The sequence below is a fragment of the Octopus sinensis genome, linkage group LG20 (assembly GCF_006345805.1).
Source record: "Octopus sinensis linkage group LG20, ASM634580v1, whole genome shotgun sequence".
In the NCBI taxonomy this organism is placed as follows: Eukaryota; Metazoa; Mollusca; class Cephalopoda; order Octopoda; family Octopodidae; genus Octopus; species Octopus sinensis.
The window spans coordinates 27,490,618-27,499,801 of record NC_043016.1 but is presented as its reverse complement, the minus strand read 5'-3'; the positions used below and the strand labels follow the sequence as shown (position 1 = coordinate 27,499,801).

Sequence of the window (9,184 nt, the reverse complement as noted above, 5' to 3'; positions counted from 1 at the left end):
CAGAGACAGAACAATGGAATTTCAGCATCACTTTAGATTTGGAGTCACAAGTCGGGAGAAAAATTAGGTTATTGGAATTGGCAACTATGCACCAACTCTGATATTGACTGCAACTAAATGTAAGATGTAACATAATGCCTTAAAATTTTCAATTTTACTGATGTTAATTTGAAAACGGTAAGATCAGATTTAAGGGCTTCTACGGAAGAGTATTTGATAGAAGCATTTATATTTCTAAGAACAAGTTGTCAGTAGATTTCTAGATTAGGATTTTTGATTTAATCCCTTTTCCATCTTTAACTTGTTTCAGTCATTGAACTGAAGCCACACTGGGGCACCACCTTGAAAGGTTTTAATCAAACAAATCAACGTCAGTACCTATATTTTTTTCTTTCAAAAATATGGGGTTTATTCTCCCAAAACAAACCAGTACTATTTGTCAATTGAGTGGATGGGGGGAAACACAAACAGAAGCATATACGAGAGAGAGAGAGAGACACACACACACACACACAATTTCTATCTACCAGATTCATTCATAAGGTATTGGTATATATGGGGCTTTAGTATATGATGCTAGAATACTACCCAAAATGCTGCTCAGCGAGACTGAACCTGAGACTATATGGTTGCAAAGTAGGCTTATAATAATAATAAATAATAATAATAATAATAATTGTGTACAGTGCTCAGGTGCACTACAACTCATCTAAAGTGTATATATAATCAGGTGAAGTTTCGGCGGATTTTGGAAAGCATGAGGGCCTTAAAAGATGCAGTGTCATGGCAGTCAACAACTGACGCAGGCAGTTTATTCCATGCTTCAGCAACTCTGAGCGTGAAAAAATGTTTCCGAAAGTCATGGGAGCTGTATTGTTTTCTGACTTTGTAGGCATGTCCACGTGTGTTAGACACATGGAGATCAAAAAGGTGTTCAGTGTTGTTGTTGGTGAGGTGGTTGATAACTTTGTGGGTGTTTACCAAGTCCGTCGCCAAACGCCGGAGCTTCAGTGAATCCATGCCCAGGGAAACAAGGCGCTCAGAATATGGTAGGTGTCTGATGGAGGGTATGCGTTTGGTTGCACGTCTCTGGACAGATTCCAGGAGGTCAATGTTCTGTGCAAGATAGGGGTTCCAAACTGATGATGCGAATTCCAAGTGTGGTCGTACCATAGCTGTATACAGTTTTAAATAGATGGCTGGAGAGCGGCTAACAAAAGACCTGCTGAGTGATGCCAAGACACCCTCGGCCTTCCTGACAATCTTAGAGATATGCTTTGACCAACGCAAATCACTGCTGACAGTGATGCCTAGGTCACGCTCGCAAGAGGATTTCTTGATATCAGTGTTGTGGAGGGAGTATGTGAACGCAGGGTTTTTTCTCCCAAAATGCATGGTGGTACACTTGTCCACAGCCAGTTTCAGTTGCCAGTCTGTGATCCATTGCTGCATTGTGTCTAGGTCTGATTGCAGGAAAGAGTTGTAGACATCAGGATCTGTCCTCTTGATTTCAAGGTACAGCTTGATGTCGTCTGCATATTTCAATACTGTGGCATTCTTTAAATTGGCATCTATGTCGTTAATGTATGCCACAAACAAGAGGGGGCCAAGGATAGATCCCTGTAGTACACCCGATGACATCTCATATGGTGTAGAGTGCTGTCCTAGAACTGTGACTACCTCCTTTCGGCTGAGGATGAAGGATTTCAACCAGTTAAAAAGGTCATCCCCCACACCCATTGCAGAGAGTTTCTAACTACACAATCAAGTCTGAAGATTATTGAACTGATAACCAAATATCTTACTAACTTACTTTCACAGAATTCTTATACTTCATTACTTTTAGAGCTTTATACTTCTGTAGCCCTTTGATTTAAAAAGAAAAAAAAAAAAACAGCCTTTTATTTTATAAGCTTTGTCTTATACTTAATTGTCTATAAGCAATCTTTAATAAGTTAGTTAGTTAGTTAGTTAATTTGGCTCAAAAGCAAATAGCAAGGCCATGTAGGGGGACATGGAGTTAAGTACAGGGTGGTGTTCATGTAAAGAGTTCAGGCCACTTGAGGTCCAGGGAGGCTTTGAACAAAGCGGTCGTCGGCATCTTCATCTCATCTGGCAGCTTGTTCCACGGATCCGCAACCCGGACGGAGAAAGCTCCTCTCCTTCGATTGAGATGAAATTGTCGCAGATAGAGCTTTTCGGAATGACCCCGCAGCCGACGCTCTGGAGCAGGAGTGAAGAACAGCTCTTTCGAAAAAGTAACCTGGTGATTCACATTGGCCAAGCATGTTACAGTCAACTCTCGCTACTATGCCACCTCGCTACTATGCCACCTCACTACTATGCCACTCTCGCTACTATGCCAGTTTTGCGCGGTCCCGGCCAAATAATAAACAAAAAAATTTTACTATGCCACCCTCAACTCTCGCTACTATGCCACTTGTAAACTGAAGCGCACGCAACTTTTCAAAATTTTGTACTCCTACATTTTGTACATTTCGTATTTGTAATCTTGTGGAAAAGTTCAGAAAGTAGCACACAATGTCAGCTCAGAAACGCAAGCGGACTGAGTTTACGCTGAAGGAAAAGAAGGAGATTATCGATGCTGCGAAAAACGTTATTGTCGGGCCCCTCGTATCATTAGTAATATCTGATACAAGTTACCGCCCCTTATATTGTCCGACATGTTTCACTCTAGAAGAAATAGCAAAGGAGGTAATGCATAACGAAGAGCCGGTGGAAAGTGAAGACAACGAGCTAATTGTGGAAGAGGAATACGTTTCGTTTGCAGATGCCCAGAGAGCATGGAGCACTATCCGAAAGTTTATGCAGCAGCAGAGCAGTGGAAAACCCAGCATCATGCAGGTGTGTGATAGGCTAGACAACGAAATGAATTAAATCCGCCGAAAGAAGATGCGTCAGCCGACAATTTTTGAGAGCTTCGGGATTAACTAAAAGCAATCTGAACTTAATAAACTTGGATGTCTTCTTTTTACCATTGCATTGAACTTCTTATTGGCCTTACTTCCTACCCTATGAATTTTTATTCGTATGTTCAGTACATTTTTGGTTATGTAGTGTTTAGATAACAGACCCTCGGTACTATGCCACTTTGGCTCAGTCCCGCAGGGTGGCATAGTAGCGAGAGTTGACTGTATATAGTTTCAAACAAATATCAGAAATATATGATAAATTACAGCCAGAAGAGTTTCACTATGGGCTACCTAAAATGTAGAGTATGTACAGAAATTATCATCATCACCATCATTAACACCCTTGTTATAATGGGCTGAGTAGTTTGACAGGATTTGATAGGTCCAAGGATTACATCATGCTCCAGTGTCTGCTGTGACATGGTTTCCACTGCTGAATACCCTTCCTAATACCAACCACATTACAGTATGTAATGGAAGATTTTTTTTTTTTGTATCACCAGCACTAGTGCGGTTACCATACAAACTTGCAAGACTATGATCCAAGAATGTGCATGGGGACAACTTTATGCTTGGAGAATAAGGAGTAGAAAGGGGAGTAAAATATGAACAAAAAAGGGGCAGAGCAGGACAGGTTCCTTGCTGTAGAGGAGCTTACATGTCTACACAAATTTTTGAAGAGAGGGCAAGGTAACTGGGTGGAACTGAAAAGAGAGGTAAAATAGTGATGAAGTATCAGAATGAATCTTCAAGCTATGAGGTGAATTGGGAAGAACGGGGTAGGTGTACCTGGAGTGGGTGGGGGGTGCTGATAGTGTGGAACAGCAGATTAGAAATGATGATACAGTAAATAGAAGGATGAAAGAGAGATAACATGTTAGTTACACATATGCACATACACACACACACACACACACATCCAATGTCATTAAGACATTGTCATTTCCCTCATGTGATGTCATGTGACATTACACAGAGTGGTATATAAATATTTACAGGTACAAGCATGGCTGAATGGTTAAGAAGTCTGCGTTCTAAGCACAGTTTGAGCCCCACAGCATATCACCTTAGACGAGTGCCTTCAAAGATTCTAGGTAAGTTCACCGCGAGGAAAGTTTACTGAGAAAATATATTCATAGTATCTCACTATTAACAGTTAAAAACTATTTTACTGAAAAAAAAAAAAAAAAAAAAGGTGAATTGATGACGGTGAACTTTTCCTGTGGTGGATTGATGACGATGAACTTACCGGACATAGTCTTCAACTGTAACTCTGGGAGAACCAAAGCCATATGGGTAAATTTGAAAGATGGAAACTGAAAGAAGTACAACACACACACATATATATATATATATATATATGATTCTAACCTTATGATGTAAGCAGTGTCATTTAATTCCAATATTCTACAAGAACATCAGCAATAGAGAGACTAATGCAAGCATTTCTTAGAGTGAAATCAGTTTAAGAAGTGCTTTTAGTGCTTTTACTAGTCCACGAATCGACTTCCACTATATATATATATATATATATATGTAAATAAATAATATATATATTGTTTTTATAGGTGGGTGCCTAAGCATGGTTATGTGTTGACATTTTCATGACTCTCCTAACTCATCATCATAGCAGATCAGATCTTTACAAAGATTATTTGATTACTTTTTAAATTTCCACTAAATTTTCTTATCTACACAATATCATATGAAAATTAAAAATAAATGTATCAAGGGGTAACAAATGAATAAATATATACAAATACTTGGCACTTTTGAATAAGTCTTTTAGTCTAGCTGTCCCTATACTTTTATCTGTCTGAGCTGATCTAGTTAAATGTATGTCCAGTTGTCTAATTTATATATTTTGCTTGTATCCCTATGTATGCACCTATAAATGAGCACTGATACATATATATATATATTATATATATATATAATTATTATATAGAAGGAGCTTCTACAGGACTAGAACTGTTTCATTCAAGAGAAATCTTCAGGAAGCTAGTTAACAAGAATTGTATTGGCATTGCCAATACAATTCTTGTTAACTAGCTTCCTGAAGATTTCTCTTGAATGAAACAGTTCTAGTCCTGTAGAAGCTCCTTCTATATAATAAATTAATTTTACTCTGCTATGTATTGAGTACCTTATTTACTGTGGTTAACCCCGAATCAACCCGGGACCTACATATATATATATATATATATATATAAAATATAAATTAGAGATAAAACCACTATTATGCAACTGAAACAGTGATAGACATAAACCAAAACATAAATACTAAATTGAATTTTTCCCTGTAAGTTTGGAGTTATACTCCCTAATATTATTATATATATATATATGTGTGTGTGTGTGTGTGTGACCCAGTATATCTTTGCCCAGGGTTTTTCACCCTTAACCCATATATTATCATATATGTAGTCCTTAATGTAACCAGCTCTAGATATTTAACTGCTTTGCAAAATATTATTGTTTTGCACAAACACTCAGCTCTGAGTACAGTGCTTGTAATAGCAGAAACAGCTGTAAGTTAATGGAGATGATTATGCAACTTTTGTTCTTTTGCTGGTCATTAGATTCCATAGAGGAGACGCAATGGCCTAGTGGTTAGGGCAGCGGACTCGCGGTCATAGGATCGCGGTTTCGATTCCCAGACCAGGCGTTGTGAGTGTTTATTGAGCGAAAACACATAAAGCTCCACGAGGCTCCGGTAGGGGATGGTGGTGATCCCTGCTGTACTCTTTCACCACAACTTTCTCTCACTCTTATTTCCTGTTTCTGTTGTACCTGTATTTCAATGGGCCAGCCTTGTCACTCTCTGTGTCACGCTGAATATCCCCGAGAACTACGTTAAGGGTACACGTGTCTGTGGAGTGCTCAGCCACTTACACGTTAATTTCACGAGCAGGCTGTTCCGTTGATTCGGATTAACCGGGACCCTCGTTGTCGTAACCGACGGAGTGCTTCCATCCATCCAGATTCCATAAACACCTGATGCTTTATTCTAAAGCATATATACGTTATGTTAGGTTGTAAAAAAATGATTATTAGTATTGCAAAGTATGTAAGCGTATGTATGTATGAGTTTTTGTGCACCCTTGCCCAAACAACACATGATGTTTCTAGACTTCCTCAAAAAAGAAAAGAAAAGAATGTCTAGCTATACGTGAAGATTGACAAGAAGGGCATCTTATCCTACAAATGTGGAATAGTGGATGTTAAATGCTGATTGTGTGTGTGTGTGTGTATAATGTCATTGATACCATCATTTAATGTTCATATTCCATGCTGGCAAGTTAAAGGATTTGACAGGATCTGACACATTTGAAGACTGCATCATGCATCAATATCTGCTTTGGCAAGGTTACTAAAGGCTGGATGACCTTGCTAGACCAAATCACTTTAAAGAGTGCACTGGGTGACTTTTACAGGGCACCAGCACTAGTGAGGTTGCTATGCAACTTGCAAAACTAAGATCCCCATCAATTGAGTGGGGCTACAAAATCACACACACACACACACGTATACTAGACTGTATAGTTGAGAAGCTCATTTCTCAATCACACAGTTACAAGTTCAGTCCTTGGGCAAGTAATTTCAACAAGTCTAGAGACTGGGTTTGGTAACTACAACCTGAAAGTACATTTCATATATATATATATATATATATAATTACATACAAACACACACATATATACGTGTGTGTGCACATGCACACATATTTCTCAAAGCCTTCTCACATGTGAAAATTATTGATGATCATGATCATCGTACAAGTGATGTCATTCATTTCCAGTCCCTGTGAAAAATATGTCAGGCAACAGGAAAATATTAACTTGCTTGGAAACAGGTGAGGGTTGTTGAGAGGAAGGATGTAGAAAATCTACCTCAATAAAGTGATGACCACAAACATGTACGTTAAAGGATACATATATGCATATATATATATATATATATATATATCATCATATATATATGCATACATATATATATATATATATACATACACACACACACACACACACACAATTAGAACAAGACAATTCGGTGCAGTTATTTGGACACAGATGATTTAGCACCAATTACTGGACAATCAGTTGGTTTTGGTAACAGTATTTTTGGGTACCGGAGGCAAAAAACACAGACACACATATGTACACAGGTGCAGACATACACACATACATGTAGAAAAAGAGTAAGAAAAAAAATGGGAGAGAGAAAGAGAAAGAGAAAAAGAGAGAGAAACATTAAAATGCCTGATGTTAAATAGTCAGCATTGAATCAGCAGTGGCAAAAAAAAAAAAAAAAAATCTCATGTCACATATGTATGTATGTATGTTTGCATGCATAGGATTGCTAGAACAAACAAGACTCCATGCATGAAATATAGACTTTCAATCAATTTCAATCAGCAGAAGTTACAAAATGAATGAAAGGCTAAGAATTTCATGCCATGCAAGAAACTGTTGGCCCTTGGGCCACTTTGTAACTCAAATAATAACAATGTGTATGCATGAATATACATACATATATATATATATATATATATATATATATATATATATATATATATATATATATATATACAGGGGACAATGAGTAAATTGTCACCATTTCATACTTTCAATTTCGTACGTGTGCATTGTTGTTTTTGATTTTGTTGGCTACACAGTATAGTAGGGTCAGTTGGGCACCATCTGTAAGAAAAACAGCACCATGATGCAATTCACTCTGCTAGAAATTCGGAAATGACAAGCAGTATTGTTTGGCATTCACACTAGAAACTCCAATACGAACATTTCAGAGTGTTTGGGTGTCAATCTGAGAACATGTACTGAGAGTGATAAAAATCAAACATCCAGTCAGTATCAATGCTGTTTGGAGTGATCACTAGTAATGGCAACATTATGCCTCTATTCATCTTCTCACATGGCCTCAGACTCAATACTGAGGCCAACATCAAATACCTGGAGGAGGTAGTGCTGCCATAAGTCAAGAGGGTGGCTGCTGGAAGACCCTATGTCTGGCAACAGGACTGTATCATGCCACACAAGCAGGAGAACACAGTCATGGCTGCCAGACAATTTATGCAACCACATCACCCCTAACATCTGGCCACTTAACTCCCCAGACTGCAGCCCCCTTGATTATTATGTGTGGGGTGCAAGTGAGTGAGAAATCAGCAAAACTCCTTGTAACACCAAAGATGAACTGAAGGCAAGGATTATGGCAACATTCACCAACTTAAACAAAGAGACCATTCAAAAGAGTTATAAGAGATTCCTAAGTCATCTGGAAGCCGTGGTTAAAGCCAATGGCAATTTTATTAAATAAATTTACTCTTTAGTATTTCAAGAAGGAAATAAATTTAATATGTTTCACCAAACACTTATTGAAAGATATTTTGAAATGGTTTTATGCAAAGGGGAATGTACGATTCTATACAAGTAAATGCAATGTTGTGCAAGTACACTAGAAAAAAATGTAGGAAACCATAAATTCATCATAAATAAGCTACATACCTTAGCATTATCTTCTTTCCAATCGGTCGAGAGAATTACCATACAAGATGTAAAACTCATAGTTTTGGCTAATATGCTCTGTGAAACAGCATTTGGCCAAAAGAGTGGATGAAAGTTTTTCCCTTCAATTCATTTTCCCAGGAAAATTTTTATTTAAATAATTGAAGAAAAAAAAATGTTTCTTTAATGTAACATAATCATTAAATAATGTAAGACACATATCAGGGGTGGGTTATGAGTGCTGGGGAAGGAAGTATGTAACCTCACCATTTCACTGCTGGCAAACTGATATTATAGCTTGTTTTCAATGTCTCATTGTGTCCAGCAGACTTATGCTTATTCCTCTCTTTAGTCTACAACACTCATTCCTCCACTTGTAACAGAGTTATGTTAGACACAGAGAAAATCGTTTTATACATGGAAATAAAAGCATGCCTTATATGCCAGCAAATATAGTATGAGTGTGTGTCCATGTATACACACACACACACACACAAACATCATCCTTATCATAATTTAATGTCCAGTTTCCCGAGCTTGCCGCTGGCCTAAGTCAGACAGACTTTGCTGAGGCAGATTTTCAACAACTGGATGCCCTTACTGTTTCTAAGCAAGATAATATTTTCCCATGGTCAGGCATGTCTTCTATGGAAAACTGGAAATGAACAACACTGCTTGTAAGATAGCAATACTTATTTACAACCATTATGTGATATCAAGACA

At 37.9% G+C, this 9,184-nt stretch overlaps 1 long non-coding RNA gene across 1 annotated transcript; it reads left to right on the top strand.

Annotated features, from left to right (window-relative positions):
- Nucleotides 1-511: 511 nt before the first annotated feature.
- LOC118767256 lies at nt 512-1,874 on the top strand. The gene is made up of 3 exons (XR_005003160.1): nt 512-636; nt 807-809; nt 1,748-1,874. It is a non-coding gene; the product is annotated as an uncharacterized LOC118767256 (long non-coding RNA).
- Nucleotides 1,875-9,184: the final 7,310 nt, after the last annotated feature.